At 36.6% G+C, this 20,754-nt stretch overlaps 1 pseudogene; it reads left to right on the plus strand.

The window, feature by feature from the left end:
• The first annotated feature begins 2,299 nt into the window (after window positions 1-2,299).
• On the plus strand, window positions 2,300-2,846 carry LOC125345848 (annotated as a pseudogene).
• Window positions 2,847-20,754: the final 17,908 nt, after the last annotated feature.

Raw genomic sequence — 20,754 nt, forward strand, 5'->3', positions numbered from 1 at the left:
CTATTTGCATCTCCACTAACACCTCTGAATTCCAAGTTCTAGCCTCTAGCAAATATAAGGACTGTGTGTATAAACCTGTCAGAGGCTTGTTGATTCACTAGTGTCAGAAATTTTATTTTACTATCCATCTATTCATTATATATTTCTTACTTTTTTTAACTCAAATGCCTATCAGTAAATTTGAAAAGTATAAAAGATATAAAAATACATAAAAATCTAAAAAAACTCAGACCATACATTTATATAAACTCATTATTGTTTACTTTGTAGGTGACAAAATTTGAGTGCATTTATAGGCTGATTTCAATCCAAAATACTGACTCATTGCTGTCATGCTCATTTCTCAAAAATCATACACATATATCACAGAAGGTTTTCAGGAGCTGAGTCCACAAGTATAACAATAAGAAGTTATGGTACATGACTGTGCTTTTTATCTGAGAGGAGAAAGTATATATACATATATACGTAAGTATATGTATGTATATATATGTGTGTGTATCTACCTATGTATATATCTATGTATTTATGTATCTATATACCTATATATGTACCCATGTATCTATTTGTCTGTCTATCTATAGATGTCTGAAACTAGGCTTGTCGTTGATACTAGCTGCTTTTGCTCATTGGCTAGCACTCTAACAATTAAGCCATGCTTCCAATCCCCAAATTGTTGATTCTTTTTTTTTCCCAGAAGAAATATTTTTTAACAACAAATCCATGTATTTCTCTTTTTACTCAGTAGAAAACAACAGAAGGCACATGAAAGTGTTTGTTTTGATTTTTTTTCTCTGAGCAATATACAAAAACATGCTAAAATTAGGAGCGGCCTAAAGCCAAGGGGTTGCATCCCAAGTTTGACCCAGAGAACTTTAATAATTATAGTTCTACATATTCAGGAATCTTTTTGTAATCACTGATAGATGGTAGGACAATGAGAACTGTTTAGTTATTACAGCTTGAAGACCTGTCTGTTGTTGTAGTAGCTACTGCTGTTATAGGGCAGATGTTCTTTCCCCAGTTCCTATTCTGTACATTAGATATACATATCTGTTCATATCCCCATCCAACAATTTTTGGCTTTAACTTCCCAGTTTTATGTCAGGGACATATTAGGGTGCTCTGTCAGGAAGTTCTTCCCCTCAAATGTGGAGTGAACAAGGAGCCCTTGTAATTGTAATTATTTAGAGAAATAATGTAAGAAAGTTGTTAGAATGCAACCATAAGTCTATCTATCTATCTATCTATCTATCTATCTATCTGTCTATCTATCTGGTTGTTTTTTGGGCTGGTGGGATTAGAACTCAGGACCTAGGCACTTTCCCTGAATGCTTTTGTGCTCAAGACTACTTCTGCTACTTGAGCCACAAATCCAGTTCTAGTTTTTTTTATTTTTTTTTTTTATTTTTGGGGGGTTAGTTAATTGGAGATAAGAGTCTCATGGGCTTTTCTGCTCAGTCTGGCTTTAAACTGTGATCCTAGGATGTCAGCATTCTTGGTAGGATTACAGGTGTGAGCCATCAGTGCTGGGTAGATAAGTATTTTTAAATACTCTTAAGTATCACAGTTTCTTCTATTGACACATTCCATCTTGTTACTTTTTTGATATCCGAATTTAATATCAAAATTATAGCTTTTCATTTTCATTTTGTTTTGTTTTTTGCCAGTCCTGGGGCATGAACTCAGGGCCTGAGCACTCTTCCTAGCTTCTTTTTCACTCAAGGCTAGCACTCAACCACTTGAGACACAGCTCCGGCTTTTTTTTTTATATATGTGGTGCTGAGGAATCGAACACAGGCCTTCATATATGCGAGGCAATCACTTTACCACTAGTCCATATTCCCAGCCCTAGCTTTTCATTTTCTAATGATATTTAGTAGAAATGTAAAGTAAATGTAAAGTAGTAAAGTAATATCTACTGAGTAGATTGAAAATGTTTCATGAACTTAAAAGAGAGGTAAGAAATTGTTGTTCTGACTTCCTTTTACTCAGAAGACAAAGGGATGAACATCAATGATAAAAGATGAGCCTTGCATATGCTAAGTAGATTCTCTTACTTAAACATCATAGTTCTGAGGTAGGCATTTTTACATTCCTAATGAAGAGCTTGAGACTAATGCCTACACACACACACACACACACACACACACACACACACACACACACACACACACACACTGTCAATATTAGCATATCTTACTTGACAGTTTAGGAGGCAAATTCTATCTTTAGATTCCAGAGATTGACTGTTTAAAACTATGCCTCCTAACTTAAAAAAAAATACGCCAATTTTTCTTGGCTGAAGTTGGGGAATGTGAGGCGGCACCAGGTGCCACCGCTCGTGCATCCAGATCTACTGCACTGGCCCGGCTGCACGAATCCAAGTCTGCTTTGCAGCAAGTAAACGGAAGTTTTTGGCTTTATTTGGCTGTGCTTGGTTTATCTTGAAGTGATCCAAAAGCATGTCTGGATTTCTAGAAGGCTGGCCGTGCTCAGAATGCATTGACTGGGCGGAAAAGCGGAATACCATTGCTTCCATTGCTGCCAGGGTTCTGGATTAATGCAGTATCAAATGGCCAAGTCCGGGGTGATAGTTACAGTGAAGGCTGTCTGGGCCAAACAGGTGCTCGCATCTGGCTGTTCCTTGGTTTCATGTTGGCCTTTGTATCTCTGATTGCTTCTATGTGGATTCTCTTTGGAGGTTATGTTGCAAAGGAAAAAAAAAATAGTGTACCCTGGAATTGCTATGTTTTTCCAGAATGCCTTCATCTTCTTTGGAGAGGGCTGGTGTTTAAGTTTGACCGCACTGAAGACCTGTGGCAGTGAGGACCTGGATATGTGGCGACCCCGCCCAGCACAGAGCTTTTTCTGCTCACCGCAGTCTTTCTATTGCCATTTTCTAAACTGGTTCCTGAGTATCGTCTCAGTTTAGGGATGCGATGCTAAAATCATGACAGCTTCCTCTGTAAGCAGCAGCACAGTCTGTACTGGGGTGCATTTGGTCAGCCTAAGTAAGGCTAAAAGACTATGCACACCAGTAGCCTGTCAAGTTTTATCATGGTGTACTTTGTAAAAATAAAGGAAATTATGAAATGAAAAAAAATACTCCAAATCTCATTGTTAAAAAACACTACATGCCGTTTTTGTTCAGACAATACTAACCAAAATAGCATGTATACTATGAATATAGGCAAAATACCACACAGAAAACAGAGGTGAATAATTAATACAACCATCTACTTTTCTTGAGGTGTTTTCTGTTTCTTCTGTTTGTTCATGACCTCTCAGAATGCCATGACAAATTCTAGGTTTGTTCCCTGCTCAGACAAAACCTAACTCCAATTGCCCCTGCTCATCTACTGCTGTGGCAGTCAGGGCTGTTCTCCAAACCACTGTCTATGAACTCCTTTCTAATTTGAGGTTAGTGGTGTCTTCAGGATTGGTAAATATGAGACTTGTAGGTCAGAGATGAATAGAACTATAATATACTCCTGAATTATCTCACTCCAAGACTCTACTAGTGCATGTTTAGGAAATTTTCAGCAATATGACTTCAGTTTCCCTCAAAAATGATTCAGGTAACTTTAGTATTGGCTCCATTCACAGTTTTATATCATTCCATATACAACTTTCTGCATTTCTGTTATAGGCTCTGATTAAAGTATTGTTATAGTGGCACAACCAAAAATACAGTGGAATCATCAGGAAAAGCTCAAAGTATTTCTCAATTCTCTCTGTTGACATTCTTTGTCTTTCTTGCAATATCCTATTCTTAAAATCAACACAAAGATTCTCTGCATTTCCTTGTTTCACTCTCTCAAGTTTCTTAGAAACCCAGCTCTATACATAGAAACAAGGGTTGTAATGAGCTAGGTGACTCTCTGACTATGAGTATACTTGTTATTTATTTTTACTTATTTGTTTATGTTTTGTTGATGTTCAGAATCAGCATTTAGGAAATCATAGTGTGAAGGCAAGTTGTACTCCATTGTTTTATTACTAGAATCAAGCTCATACTGTCCTTTATAGCATGTGAACTCTTTGTGTTATTTTTGGAGTTAGGGATAATGCAATTCATAATTGAAAATAACACGTGTGATCCTGTAAACATTTTCAAGTATTATTCATATCACTTTTAGTGGAATCTTTGAAAGTAGGCGCCTCCCTGAGTGCACATTTGGATCAGCACAACTGTTCACAGGGAGGCTTCTTCCTCAGGGGAGCCAAAAACAAACAAGGAAATATACACGGTGAGATACTTTTTCTGAATTTGTCAGCGCTTATAATTTTAGGCAAAAGTGATTTGTTGCTTTGTGTTCTTGTAGCTTCATTTCTGTTACTAAGAGAGAAGCCTGAATGGAAGAGGGCACATATTCAACATATTTAACAGTGATTGTTTGGAAAAGTTGAAATCATACAGACCTGCTCCTTTATTACACATAATATGGGGTGCTTCTTATTCACATTAATAAAAACAGGAATTTACCATTTGCAGGCGGGATGATGAATGGTGATATGTTCCTGTGAGAGAGCTTTGACTCTTGGGGTTTAGGAATCTAGGAACAGAAGGATCTTCTCTTTGGAGATGAATCTCGGGATGCAGCAAGCCCTGTAAAAGAGCTGAGGTGTGTTTATGGAGTATTTAGGGTGTGAAGAATAGGGTGAAAAAGACTCATGAGACAAGCAGAAAGTTTTCTGTTGCTTGAAAGAGTGGTGTAAATTGTAAACATGTTTGAGAGCCTAGTGTCACCACAAGGTCTTGAATTTGGGTGAACAGCATGCAAGAATGATCTAACAGCTTCCCTAGCAGAGACCAGAGGGGTTGTGGCTTCCAGCAGAGGCCACTATGATCACAGTGTAAGAAAATCAGGTGGCAACACCTGACTTGTGAAAGTTTTAAGCAACTTTGGTTAACAGGTTAGCACTAGACAAACTAAAATTGGCCTCAATTGTGTGAGATTGTAAGGTTCTCCATATGGCAGTATTTAAGCTTCAGATAACAATTAAGCTATAGAAATGTAAAATCATAATTTCCTCACAATTACGTGAATGAATTTAATTTTTTCACTCACTTTTGGGAACTTGTTGACCTATGACTAGTGGAAGTTGCAGGGAAGAATGGTATGAAACCAATGAACTTCAACGTAAAGATAACTTTATTGGAGCACAAGGTAACTTATTAAAATGCATTGAGGATGTTATGACCTTTATGAGGCTTTCCATCCAGTATAACTCCATAATTTTATATTGGCTTAAATAATCATGAGAATAATGGTTTGGCCTTCTAGAGCTATGAAGGAAGTGATAGTAAATTATTTTTACAATTCACCCTACCTTCTCTTTATTTTTTCTCAGTCACAAATTTCAGTTTGTGAGTAAGTATAGGACTTCATTCAACACAATGATTGTGAGAAATCACAGAAGTTTAAAAAATCCTATGGCTCCTAGTTGTAGATGTATTACAATGAGAAAAGGATTTGAGAATTCAAACTCTTAAGGCTCCCAACCCGATATTTTTCTTTATGCTAATTTATTGATGCATATTTACTATAGAGTAAATGCACTGTGGATATCCTAAAGAGACATCAGTGAAAAACTTAAACAAAATTCTGGACCATAGTGAGCCTAGAACCTGTGGGAGAAAACTATACTCATTTAGTAAATATTTTGTATCTGGTGGGGATAAATTCTATTAAGGAAATAGAACAGAGAGAGGGTACAGAGATTTATTAGTTTATTTATTTTTCATGTATGCCATTTGGAAAGCAGTTCTTCTATTTTATGGCAACATTCAAAGGTTTCCAGGGCTTACGGGTATGTAAAACACGAATATTCAAAGGGTAAGGCAGACAATTTTAAGTGCCTAGGGCAAGGTCTGGCATAGTGTGTGAGTGGAGCAGCTGGAACTGAATAGACACTGAAGTGAACTTACAAAATGAGCTAAGAAAGGAAATAGGAATTTGACCTTACTCATTAGTACAAAAGGAATTCTTAGTGGATTCTGAGCATGGAAGTGTTAGGATGTGACACACTAAAAGGACCACTCTACTCTGTGGAGATGGGTCTTAAAGGGGTAGGATGTATGCAGGAAGACCAGGTATAAAGGTAGTAAAAGATGATGATGACTTGGATTCTGACCAAGGACCATGTTGCCACAAGTTTTGGCAGTGAACATCAATATGACCAGGGTATATTACAAATGCAAAATCTGTGATTTTAATACAGGAGAAACAGAGGAGTCAGAGAGGCCTTATTTATTTTGAATAATTAAGTAGGTAAATAGAACGAACAAACAAAAGAAAGACTTTTTGTATAGCAAAATGTTAGAGCCTGCTTTGAAATTAACTGAAAGTTATACATGTGTACCTAAACACCTGACTGTCATTTATTACTATCCTGGGTCCATCTCTTTGAAAACAATGGGAGGAAACAGAATTCACTTACATTTTGAAAAAATTATGTAACTTCTTTGGGTCTATTCTAACAGTCACTTTATTGTGGTATTTGAAAAATTAATCTCTGTGATGTCACTTTATAAAAACATAAAGAACTCTTCTATACTGTATATTGTATTGACCGATTATTGTAAATTAGAGAGGAAATCATAATTTTATGCCTAAGTCTAGCAAATTATATCTAAATTATGTCTAAGCAGACTAACAAAAAATCTGTAAATACAGAAAGGGTTCAAAGTTGGTTTTTACTAAGTCCAAGAAATTAATAAATTATACATATATTACTTTTTCTTAGAAAAGGGACTCTACTATATTTATAAAAGGGTTTTTTAAATTAAACTTTCCAAAACAACAGAGTTGATTTATTTAGGAGTTATGAAATTATGGATGGTACTAAGGCTACCAATTAATCAGCTTATTTAATAAGAAGACAATTTAAACAATTTATAGAGAATTACTTTAAATGTGACTATTTTATATGTAATCATCTGCCATTTATAGAATTATTTTGTTTTAAAATGGTAATTTTTATATATTTTTAACAGTTGAATTCAAGTTGAAAAATAAATGGTTAAAGTATTATCTCATATTGAAATATCTGGAAACATATTTGGAATATATTTAAAATCATATAATAGTATTTATAATTTATATCTGTTAATTTGTAAAACCTTCACAAAATGTTGGAGTACAGACATTAGATTTGGACTTGATTTTCTCAGAAATGTGCAGTCAGAAATCAAGGAAATGTGCTAGAAATCACAAAATGAGATGGCTGTAATAATTGATGGGACTAGAAATAATCCATTGACTGTATAATTGAGGATATCAGTGTGCATCACATGCATACTGTAAATGCATCTACATAAGTTGTATATAGATTTACATAGTGAGAAAAGTGAATCAAAAGTATTGTGTGGGAGATTAGGTGTATGGAACTGATATTTACTTAGGAAAGTAAATATATTTGAAGGCTGAATATTTATGGCCATCATTTGATACTGACTTGTATCATCAGTAAAAAATAATAATAATAACAAGTATAACTCTTTAATTTCATATGTCAGAATTTAAGTTCATTCTCTTAGGCCTCTGGATAGCATTTAGTGTTTTACTGTTTCAGAATAATAGTTTGATAGGATAATAGCTAAGTGTATTAGATATGATATATCTATCCCTAAATGTATTGCTGCTGCTACATGCTCCTGGGAAACTGAGTTCTATGTCAAAATAAAGACCATTGAACAAAGAAAAATTTGGCATTTCTAAGTTTCATTTCTGTTTTATCTTCTTTCTATATTGATGTGTATTTAATGTGATGACATAATCAGATGGTATTTACATTTTTAAACACACTTAAATGATATAATCTCAGTTTCCTATAAAGTCAGAACTTTTAAAGTTGATTTTCAGATTTTTTGTCAAAGTTTTTTTTAAAAATATGCTTTGGTTTATGTCTTTATAGTTGTAAAAATGTGTTGTCAAAGCCAAGCATCTGTGGCTCACATCTGTAATCCTGGCTACTCAGGAAGCTGAGAACTGAGGATCACAATTCGAAGCCAGCCCAGGCAGGAAAGTCCATGAGACTCTCATCTCCAATAAACTACTCAGGAAACACTGGAAGTGGCACTGTGGCTCAAGTGGTAGAGCCCTAGTCTTGTGCATAAGGAGGCTTAGAGATAGTGCTTAGGCCCTGAGTTCAAGCCCCGGGACTGGAAAAAAAAAAGTGTTGTAAAAATCCAATATCTGTATGTCAAAGTTTTTGGAAACAAAAGTGTACATTTTCAGCTATTTTCTCCTTTATTGTTTCAGGGGGCACTGATAAGGGTCCCATCTATGTATCTGTAAACTTCACCACTTCAGAGCACAATAGTTCAACTTCTGCTTTTTTAAATGCCTCCTCTATCTAGTGAAGTTTACACAACAGACTGAGTGCCAAGACAATAATGCTTTACAGATGTCCAGGAACAGACGTCCAACAATGGTGGGAACAGTGTCCAATCAATGCTGTCAATGTTCTCAAGTGGATGACTTTCACGTGTGTGTGGTGGGTTGATGCTCCAAGGCCCACAATGGTATCTTGCTAGATAACGTCTCCATTTCCATAGTTCTCTATCATCGGTGGATTATGGAGAGAGCCCGGGATAACCTATGTTCACTCAAGTCTTAGTCTTAGGAATGCTTTTTGGGGAGTACACAGATAACATAGATTGTCAATTTTTATTTGGTCATAGCACTGTTTCTTAATGATAGATATAAACTATTCTCTGAATGTAGATTCTTAAAATCTATCCAAGTAGAATTTGCATACCACGAACAACAATCATTTTAATAATAAACACAATAAGTGTATGTATGTGACTTTCAAAGTAACAAAAATATCTCTTAAGTTCTTGGTTAAACATATATTCATGTATTTTCTTATGCCTCTTTGCATTTGGTTCCTTAGCAGACCCAATATCTCCCCCATCCTCTCCATTTTCCTCCTCTCTCATCCCTTCCCCTTGTCTTTCTTCTTTCCTTCCCTTTCCTTATTCCCCTTCTAGCTCCCTCTCTCAGTGTATGTGTGTATGTGGGGTGTGTGTGTGTGTGTGTGTGTGTGTGTGTGTGTGTGTGTTTGTGTGTGTGTGTATGTATTGGTGGCATATCTAGGTTTGAACACAAGGCCTTGTATTTTCTTGAGCCATATCCCTAACCCTGCTTTTTATTTTTTGGCTATTAAAAGATGGAATCTAATAATTTTTTTTGGCAGAGGCTTTTCCTCACACTGTTATACTCCAGACCTGTCACCTGAGTAGCCAAGATTAGAGGTTTAAGCCACCAGCATACAACTTTCTAATTCTAGAATTTAACATAGAAGAATCATACTATATGCTTTTTGTCTGGCATCTTTCACTCTGAATTACATTTTGAGATAAACTCATGTTGTGTTCTATGAATTACCAGTTTCTTTTATTCCTTAAGTAGTATTCTATTGCATGGAAACACCAAAATTTGTTCATTTATTCACTTATTGATGTGCATTTAAGTTGCTGCCAGATTTTGACTAGTGTGAACAAAACTGTATTAAATATTTCTGTATGAAATATTGTATGGGACTATGTTTTATTTGGGGGGTAATTATTTATGACTGGTATTCTGGGTGGGAAAATGAGGGCATATTTTCCAGAAACAAAATATTCTTGCTTACAAAATGTAAGATATGTGAAAAAAAAAAACAGGGACCTAACTCTGACCTGAAAATCTGTTTCTTGTGAAATAAGAGTGGAATAAATTAATAATACTGGCTCTCCAAAACTGATATTATAACATTGGTGTTTATTTTGTCATTGTAAGGACCTAATTCAACCTAACCAGCGGGACCTAATACAGCCCAGCAATCATCGCATGCATACCCAGCACTTAAGGCAGTCCTGGCTAATGATGTTGCCTTAGGGGAAGTGCCCTTACACAAACAAGCCTAGAAAACCGCCAAGGCCCAAGCCTGCTAGTTCCCCATAACAGCACCCAAAGCTTAAATGAGTCTGGCCAGGTGGATACGCCCTAAGCCCTCCAAAGACAGCTCCACGAAACTTAGCCAAGTGACAGGCTGATTTAAACAACAACTGTAATTTTGTTGGTCACCTAAGGGTGGACTGGTGTGCACAACTTCATTGGTCCGCGTATGTAATCAGGCCCAACCCTAAGGATACAGTCTATAAAAGTTAGCCCGAAAGAATAGGCGGGGCTCGCTCTCACCCCAGAGGTGGCCCTGAACCTGTCACGGAGATACCTGGTGCTTGGCACAGAATAAAGCTTTGCTTGACTTCCACATTTATCAGACTCGATTCTTTGATCACGGGCCCTTAACTTGAGGCTATGGTCTCAAGTTCCTTTAAGTCATTTCTAACAATGTATCGTACTCATTTGCATGATATTCATGAGTCAAACTTCCCATTTGAAACTATGCTAGCATAATATTTATTCTAGAGGAAGGAATTTTAGCTTTGCACAATCTTTGTATGTCAGCACATGGTGAAATATAGTACTGTTTTGAGTTCTTTTGCTTCTTTTTTAGAAGTGTTTTTATTCAAGGTTGCTAGTTACTTATTGCTAAAACTGTATGGGCATGGATAAGTCTAAGTCTGTTTTCAGGATGATTTATGTGCTGGCAACTCATGTAAACCATCAAAGCATATTTATGGCTACAAGCTTATCTGCTTCCAATGATTTTCTGTAGGCAGGGAACCTCTCATTTTGGATTCTACTCCCCTGGAAAGAGGAAAAAGGAGTTAATCTGCATTTTGTGGATATTCTTTCAAAGTTTGCTCCCATTGTTGAAATCCTTCTGAAGATAAAATACAAACAATTGTGTCAGCCTTCAATTCACTATATTAGTTAGTAGCAACAGGCCCTACAGTTTTGAATATGTTGGCCTGATGCCAGAATAAGTCGTTGTGAAACCAGATTAGTTCTATTTTTGAAACATTAGGCTTAAAATTTGAAAAGTGGAAAGAGGTTGGGAAAGACACTTTACATAGACTTGCTTTATAAGCGGCTCTGTTTTACTGCCTGAAATCCCTTTACCTCTCTTGAGTCTTAGGTTCCTAATCTGTGAGATGTGAGATGGAAGTAATAGTACTTACCTCTGAGGATTGTAAGAATTAAATAAGATAAAATTTACAAAGAATCCCACCATGGTGTGATACACATAGTGGACACTCCATGATTACAAGTTGCAGTTATTGATTTTAGTACAGAGTATTTTTGAATGCAAGAATCTAAATGGAATGTTAAAAGCAACAGCATAATACTGCTTATTTTATATAAGGATAATAGACATCTGGAGGCTATTGAAACAAAGCTATTCATAAAAGACTTCACTCTAAACACTGCTTATGCTTATTAGCACAAATGTGTAGTCTAAACCAGTAGTTTACGGCTGCCTACCTATTAGATTTCATAAGGGAGGTGTAGTGCTTTTAAGAAATGGATGTGTAGGGTTTTTATTTCCATTACCTAAATCAGAACCTTGAGGGCAGAGCCTTTGTAATAATTTAAAAAATGTATTTCTTCAGTCAGGTGTCATCTACAGATGAGAACTTTTATCCTATCACCCAACTGGCTATTTGTTTCTACATTATTTTTTGAGTATCTGTTGGGATGAGTTTCTTTTTTAGTTTCTTTTATATTAAGAACAGTTGGCGGTCTGAGGAGAAATGTGTATATAGAATGGGTATAGCGCCCATCATTCTACAAATGTTTGCCCTTAGAGATCCATCAGTGTCTTCCTCATGCGTTTGCTACTGATTCTCTCTGGTCAGAGGTCTTCAGACAGGGTGTATAGATTGGTTATGGGTGCTACAGGTACAGTTTCAGGGGAAGGAGCTTCTAGATGTGATCCTCAGAAAGCAGAGCTTCTCCAGGAGTACAGGTCCAAGCTGGTGTGTTTCCTAGCTCTTGAACTCTATTCGTTGGTGTAAACTCATAGTTAGCAATGAGATTGTTTGGGAAGGGAGAGAGAGAGAGAGAGAGAGAGAGAGAGAGAGAGAGAGAGAGAGAGAGAGAGAGAGAGATGAGAGAGAGAGAGAGGGAGAGAGAGAAAGAGAGAGAGAGAGAGTTCTTTTCTAGCAGGCAGGTACTTGTAATGTCCTAGGCAGGATTCTTTTGCATACTGCAGGCTCATTGGGTGGAACTTCTTCCTATTCAATCCCTGTGGCTCTTTCTGCATGGGCTAGGCGTTTGTCTTGGCCCTATCAATGTGGATGGAGATTCTAGAACTCTGCCCAAGATTTCTGCTGTGGGGAGACTGTCCTCCTTCACTTTGCAGATTTTTCAAAGTTATGATTTGGTCTTGTGTGGCAGGTGGTTCTCCCTCTCCTCTCAGGAAGTTGAGTGTCTATGAAGTGGTCAAAATCTATACCTAATTTCTGGGTTCTCACTGAGACATGGTTTGACTTTTGCTTGGTTAATAGAGCTGGGAATATCTTTGAGAATTGGGAGGTAGAAAAGAAGAAGAAAAACAAAACACAAATAAAACAAGCAATATAACAACAACAACAACAACAAAGGAAAAATCTGCTTTTCCCCACTGGAGACTTGTGTTTAAGACCTCAAAAAGGTAGATGGCCCTTGGAATCCAATGGTGAGTGAAGAGGGAGGGACTGAAGGAGTGGATGTTCTGTCTAGTGTGTATTTCTGAACAGGTCTCCCATCTTTTTTCATGCAGAGTGCTGCACTTTAGAACATTCTTTTTCTCACCATGACCCAATATTGCATGTAAGGCTTGAGAGCGGTATGGGCTTATTTTGCAGCTAGAAATACAATTCTTTCATCAGACCTGTGCTTCAACTTTTACTTCTCCTCCTCCATAGGGGAATTGGGGTTGGCCTTTTAACTATTTGTTAGTTTTCTCTGTTGTCCTTCTCTGTTGCTTCTCTTTGTTTTTCTGCTGTTCTGTGACCTCTTTGTGATGTTCAAAGTTCTTTCTTCCCCTTTGCTCTTCAGAATGTTGCCTCTGTTGAGTTACTCAACATTTACACTTATGTAAACAAAGTGGTAAATCACCATTCACTACTCCTAGCCCATAATGCTTATCTTCCATTCATGCTATCTCTTTTGCAATTCAACAGGCAAGGTAAGCTAGTAAAACCCTTTCCAAGTTTTGAAGCCTGTAGTGAATGCCTTCAAGGAAATGCATAGTGTTAGTTTTGAAAGACATGGAAGAATTTATCCTCATTAGCTGGGTCCTTTGCAGTAATTCAAGAAGATCATGCTGTTTAATTGGGAGGTAGAGATCAGGGGATCCAGTTCTACATCTGCACTGGCAAATCAAACTTTAAGAGACTTCATTTCAATCAATGGTTGGGCATCCATGTTACCTCCAGTGATGTGCAGGGAATAGCAGTGCACCTTTGTCTTCAGTATAGAAGAAGACCTTATCTTAAAAATAATCATTGTTAGGAGGGGCTGGAAGCCTCTAGGGTCAAGATGCAGAATGCCTGCCTAGAGTGCAAGCAGCCATAAGTTTAGCCTTCCGTACTGCCAAAAGCAAATCAATCCTCAGGTTATAACCATAATTATATACAAAAATTCAGGCTTTGCATTTATTGCATCTAAGGAAACTGTGCAAATGAAAAAGGAAAGGTTAAATATCTAATCATAAGTCTGTCAAATAAATTATGGTTTATGGTAGCATATTATATACTTTCTTTAATTCATGTTTTCAAAGTGTGTTTAATGGCATGATGATGTCTGATAGCATAATTCTACCTGAAATACTCAGGGCATTACTATCGTGTGGTCCCAGTTGCTGAGATGTATGATGTGATGTATGTGGCATTATATATGTGACCACATTAGGAAAGAAACACACCACATGTTAAAAGGGATTGTTGCACTACAAGAATTAAAATGTATAGTGGCATTGCAACTTAAGATTTATTTTTTAATGTGCTGGGTGAAGTTATTTCTTTTTTCTTTCATTTTATTTCCCTTTGGCTCGTCCCCTGTTGTCTGTTTTTTATTTTGTTACCTTATGTCTTGTATATACATTTATCAATTAACTTTACAACTTGTGGAGAAGAGGATTCATGAGGAAGAGAAAGTAGGAAAAACAAGGGGGTGGGTAACACTGTTAGACAATAAATGCACTTATTACCTTACTTATGTAATTGTAACCCATCTGTGCATCACCGTTACAATAAAATAAATTTGAATTTAAAAAAGAATTTCTTCTTCATCCCTTTCTATGTCTCCTAATTATTTAGAATAAATATTTGTTATTGTGTCATCAAAAAGATGTCTGAAAAGAAAACAATCACTGTCATAACTCACTACACTATTATAACTCAGGACCCTAACCACAACCCATCACTGGGAAGAACATGTTTTTTTTTTTTTTTTTTTTTTTTTTTGGTTAAGCAGCTGTATGAACACAGCCTGAAAGGAGATCATTCTGTAACTGTGAGAACAGATCAACCCAGTCACACAGAGGAGGATGAAAGTCCTTCAGAAGTACCCTATGACCTTGTGCCAAACTCAAAGGCTTTGTGTCAGCTTTACTATTCTTCAGCAGCCATGATAGCAGAAAACATTTGGTTCAGCTCAAAGAATAAAAAAGATGATGTAGTAAATTTTCAGCACGATAATGTGAAAAATAATGCAACTTTTTGGAAGTCATTTGAAATAAATACTAAGAGCTTTAACTATATTCATTTTTTTGTACCAACAGATATCAATTATCATGACAAATCCTAAGGAAACCATGTCAAATGTCAAACACATCTTGTAGACACTCATGTTTAGTAGAATATTATTTTTAAATTGTCAAATATCAGATGGGAGCTAAATATCTACTAGGAGAATCACTATACTTATTACCACAAATTTACTTGATGTACTGCTATGCAGATATTAATAAAATTTTTTTTTAATTCTTTAGTAGTTGTAAAGGGCATCATCTATTATATAAACCAACATAATTATGATCCTAATGACATTGAGTAAAATCAGAATGGCAAATTTCCCTTGCCTCTATTAATTTTTCCTTTACTCTTTAACAGAGTACTATGATTTTAGACATAAGAAAATTTATTTTTAAAAATGAAATTATTTTCCCTACTAAGTTTTCTTTTTTTTTCCAGTCTTGGGGTTTGACTCAGCCTGAGCACTGTCCCTGGCTTTGTTTTGCTCAAGGCTAGCACTCTGCCAACTTGAGCCACAGCACCCACTTCTGGCCTTTTCTGTGTATGTGGTATTGAGAAACCGAACCTAGGGCTTCATGTATTGGAGGCAAGCACTCTTGCCACTAGGCCATATTTCCAGGCCCCTGTCCCCCTACAAAGTTTTATATTGTCTTTTACATAGCTTCTCTTTTTATTTTGTTTGGAATAGATTAGCAAACATAATATATGAAAGTCTGCCTTCATAAGACTTCAATCTGCTCTTTGAATCTTTTCTTTAAAACTCTAGAAAAAATCAGTAACAAAGCCAATGCAATTGAAACAGATAAACATATTCCACTCAAACACCCAGCTAGATATATTGTAAAAAGAAGTATTTATTTTGTGACTTTATATGAATTTTGTTAGGTGAGGATTGAAGAGACAATGGTCTTCTCACATCTTAGAGTTAGGTTGAGGTCTTGCTTACAAATGAATGATAAAATATTAGGACTAGATTTATAGAGACCTACTAGTTTTTGGTGAGGTATTTTACAGAATAAAGAGGATTGAGGAAAAAAAAGTATCTTTAAAGAATTTGTTTCACTCTATGGCTGGACCAAAAATGGAAGTAGATATGAAAAAGTGATGAGAGGTGAAACTAATCAGTGTACCTTTATCTGAATATTTCTATCATCCATAAAATTCACCTGTTGAAGTCCCAATACCCACACTAATGATATTAGTAGGTGGCTCTTCATGAGTGAAAGTAATTAGTTCTTAAAGGCAGAGAATTCATGAATGGATTAATGCCTGTAATGAAGTGGCCTGGGAGAGAGAGCCTCCTTATACTTTCTTATCTGTAAGAACAAAAACAAGATGCCATCTATGGATCAAATCATCATTGAAGTTGTTAGCACCTCAAATTTGCACTACCAGGCTCTGGATGGGTACTAGCTACTCAGTGCACATTTCCTTAACAGCAACTTGAATGGAGTAACAGAGAGTAAAAAAGAAAATCCTCGCTAGAATGAACCTCATGAAAATTTTACCTTTTGGTCTTATATTACCAATTTTATTTTCAAGATGAGTTCTACCATAACTTCGAAGAGTCTTGACATCATACTGAGGCTTGGCTCTTCTGCATTGCTGCAGTTTCTTCCAAGAAGTAAAACAGCACAAGATGTGAAACAGCACTGTAAAATCATACAGGCAAAATCTACTGGTGTATCATATGGAATGCTCGGTTTGTGTTTTCTCTACTTGGTCACAGATACTCAAATGTGGACTTTTTAAGGACATGTAGAATATTAGTTTCTTGTATGCCTGTATTAAGAGGATTCAGTGGTCAAATGAATTTGGAAAACCATTTCCTTAAAAAATGTGCACTATTCATGCTTGCCTACTATAGTCTCTAAGATGTCCCATAGTAAAGAAATATTTTCCCTTTGCTTACTCACTGTTTACTACAGGGTTTCTCTTTCTTTCTTTCTTTCTTTCTTTCTTTTTCTTTCTTTCTTTCTTTCTTTCTTTCTTTCTTTCTTTCTTTCCTTCCTTCCTTCCTTCCTTCCTTCTTTCCTTCCTTCTTTCCTTCCTTCTTTCCTTCCTTCCTTTCTTCCTTCCTTCCTTGCTTCCTTTCTTCCTTCCTTCCTTCCTTGCTTCCTTCCGTCTTTCCTTCCTCCCCCTCCCCCTTCCTCTCTCCCTCTTCCTCCCTCCTTCCTTACCTTACCTACCTCCCTCCCTTCTTTCTTCCCTCCCTCCCCTCTCTTTCTTTTTTTCTCTCTTTCTCTTTCTCTCTCTCTCTCTCTCTTTCTGGACTACCACGTATACTTTATCTTTATTTCTTCTGATGTTTTCTTTGTCTCTAGAAACCTCATTTAACACCATGCAAATATACCTTAATATGTCCCTCTAAACTGGTTTGAATTTTATATTAAGGAATAATTATATGAAGAATAGAGTTTACTTGAAGTTCATTAATGGTATATGTTAGACATATATAGTTATTCATTCACAATCCTGAAAAAACTATTTTGATGTCATGTGATTTTTTTTAATTGAAAGTAAAATTGATTTGAGATTAGCAAATAAGTTCCTAGGCCATACCTGGCTGATGGCAATTTGTTCCACAATTTGCACTGGTAGATAATCGAATTTTTATCACTCATTTCAAGCTGATTACATTCTTTGAAGTTGTTCTAGTTTCTCCCAACTTTGCATTGGTGACAAACATTAGCTGGGCAATTGCTTGCAATTTTTGTTTTCCATTCTCTAGAGCTTTTAATGTCATTTGAAGATCCAAAAACTTTCAAGGAGCAGTAAAGCAAGAAGTACTATCCTGCTTGCTAAAAGAAAATCAAACCATTTTCAAGGTATGCTTATTCCTCCAATTTCATGGATGCTAAAATCCAGAAATGGGCTCCATCTTAAGACCATTGTGAGCAGAATTACACTGCTCTGCAGCTAACATTGATCTTTCCCACCTGGGAGTCTTTTTCCTGGGAGAGCATTTCATATAAAAGATAAGCAGCAGCATTTTCCAAGATTAACAAAACTTTTTAATGGCTTGGGTTTTAGGCATCTGATAGAATATTCTAATATGACCAATACTGCCTTGTGAAAGAGTAACAGTGCTCTATGGCAAAATAAAACCAGGCTATACCTTTTTACTTTTTGCTACTAATTAAAATGATCAGGCTAATGAACGGTCCATTTGTCCTGAGTAGAACTGTTATTATACTAAAGTATTTTACTTTTATTAAAACATAAAACTTTTTGTTTGTAAAGAGAAATGACTTCTTCAAGATAGACATTCTGGTAAATTACTAGATTGTCAAGGAAATTAATATTAGTAATAGGTCCCACTATCTCTAAAAATAATCTAGCAAAAAGAGGTTGAAGTCAGATACAAACCTCTTTTAGTTAAAATGTAATTCTACGAAGTGGAAGATCCAAACTGAAGTTGTTAGTAGTAACAGTTCTCAAAACCTAGTAGACTTGACTTAAATGTTTACCATACTGACATGTACTAATGTTATTGGCTAGAGGCTGGGGAGACAGAGTGAATTTAAAGTTCCCTTCCTAAATGAGCTGTATTCAGGTTGAGGGAAAGTTTAGGCCATGGAAAATTAAGTTATACTGTAATTCACGAATGTTTCCATAGGAAGAGATTCTGAATTGAGGAGTTTTAAAAGGCAACAGTGAGGCCCAGTGAGCTGAAGGAATAGGACATTCCCATTACAGTGGGACATATGTGCAGTGGTGCAGGGGAGGGGCAGCCTGCTGAGTGGTGAGACTGATGATTAGGTAGAATGAGACCAAAATGTAGGGATTGACAAGAGATGAGGCTGGAGAAGTAAGGAGTGCGTAGATTGCTAGGAAACTTATATATCATGATTATGAATCCATATCTTTATTTTTTTTTAATGAGGATCATTTATAGAGTTTTTCCAAGGGTCCTCATAGATCAGGTTCTGTCAGATATAGAGTTATGACTAGAGTGACTGGCTTCCAGAATATTAGATGGTTTTCTTAGAAACCTGGTTATGATTTCTTGGGCCCAATAATTTTTAGGCAGTAGGACAGAACTCAATTTACTACCTTGAAAGAAAGGTAGAATGGTGAATATCATTTTGAATGGCATAGGAGCCAGTGAGCCAGTGATCAAACTCAGAGGCAGGAAATATTAGCTAGGCATTCTGAACTATAAGAACTTGAAACTGGGCAGTCCTTATTGTTCTCTTTTAGGCCCGCCACCCCCCCACCCCCCCGCGCGCACACACACACACACACACACACACACACACACACACACACACTCCACACAGGAAAACAAAATTTCAGGGAAGGTTATTCTAATTGGTTCACCTTAGGTGGACTATTAGTCCATTCTAGTTAGTTAAGACTAAGTTGGTAGGTCACATGCGCTATTGGGTGTAACAGAGTATCTAGGAAGAAAGAGAGGAGACATGTTTCAAGCAGGGAACGTGGGGTCATGAAGAAAATAATTGGCACCTTTGAATCTCCAGCTGAGCTTTATCTTGAACTTGCTGCTACTCTCCCACCTTTTTTACTGAAAGCATCTAAAAAATCTCAACTTAACCTAAGTTCCAACTCTTTAATTTAGATGCTAATGAGCAGTGAAATGACGAAGGCATGGGCATGAATAAGGACAAGATAGAGAACAGAGGTCTAAGGGGAAACTCATGAAGAAGATAATGAACCCTTGAACAATCCAACATCTCCTGGCATATGTGTGACCTCGTATAGGTAGGGTAGCGGGACTCACTCTTCTGCCCAAACGATTGGTGTGGTTGCAGGGAGCTGAATTTTCCTCTGGTGAACTAATACAAGCTGAAATTTCTTCTATGAATCTTTCCTAGAATTGACTTGCTACTTAACCTCTCTTCACCTTCTGCTAGGTATTCAGAAGTAGGTATTTGTCTTGTTACTATTGGTGCTGTTTTATTCTTCCTCTTCCACAAACTGCATTTCTTATTAAGTTCCTTTGCTTTCCTAATAATGAGAATATAAATGTTTCTAAAATCAAATAATTAAAAAAATTAAATATCTTTTCTTATGGAAAAAGCATTATGGAGTTTTTTCCTATTTCTGATATGTAAGTAAGAATAAGGATTACTACATGCAAGAACATTATACTTTGCCTGTGGCTGAGCCAGGGTTATGACTGGAAAGATAGGATAATTGTCCTCCTACTTTTACCACTTCTGGCTTTTGAGTGAACAAGTAGTAGAGCGAATGGGAGGCCCAGCAGCTTATGTGAAAATGATAGCTCAGTGGTGAATATATTTGACTAGTTCTCACTGGATTTACATAATTGTGGGTTGACCTATTGCTCTAGAACTACCTACATCCTTAAAAGACACTACTTCCATCCAACAATTATTTGCTTTGACACTGACAGAAAGAGGAGGAAAAACTCTAATTTTTATAAAGAATATTCACTAAATTAAACCAATGTTGATTTAAACATTTAATGCTGCGCTCTCCACAGTTTTTTTTTTTTTTCTGAAGCTTTGGGGAATATGGGAAGTAGAGTGAGCAGCTCATTGTCATTGAACTAAAGGAATTTTTTTTTTTTTTTTTTTTTTTTTTTTTTTTTGCCAGTCCTGGGGCTTGGAATCAGGGCCTGAACACTGTCCCTGGCTTCTTTTTGCTCAAGCCTAGCACTCTGCCACTTGAGCCACAGCGCCACTTCTGGCCATTTTCTGTATATGTGGTGCTGGGGAATCGAACCCAGGGCCTCATGTATATGAGGCAGGCACTCTTGCCACTAGGCCATATCCCTAGCCCGAACTAAAGGAATTTTATAACCTAGAATCACACATACTCTACATGGAAGGTAGAATCCATTCACGTGTCAATTCATTGACTTCTGAGTTTCAGTACTTCCTTTCCTTCTTCACCTCAACAACCTTGTATCTTTAGAGGCTAGAAAATGCCTCCATGATGTCACCATCATATATTTGCTGATAATGATACAACTCTCAAATCTCTCCAGACTTCTTGCTTTGTAACTTTCATGATGCTTGTTTTTAGGTCTCTGACCATCTCTCCTCCTCCAATTCCTATCTTAATTTTTCTTTTCCCTTGTTTCCTCACTATCCTCATAGTTGTTTTAAAATTCAAGGTAC

Source organism: Perognathus longimembris, chromosome 2 (assembly GCF_023159225.1).
Source record: "Perognathus longimembris pacificus isolate PPM17 chromosome 2, ASM2315922v1, whole genome shotgun sequence".
Lineage (NCBI taxonomy): Eukaryota > Metazoa > Chordata > Mammalia > Rodentia > Heteromyidae > Perognathus > Perognathus longimembris.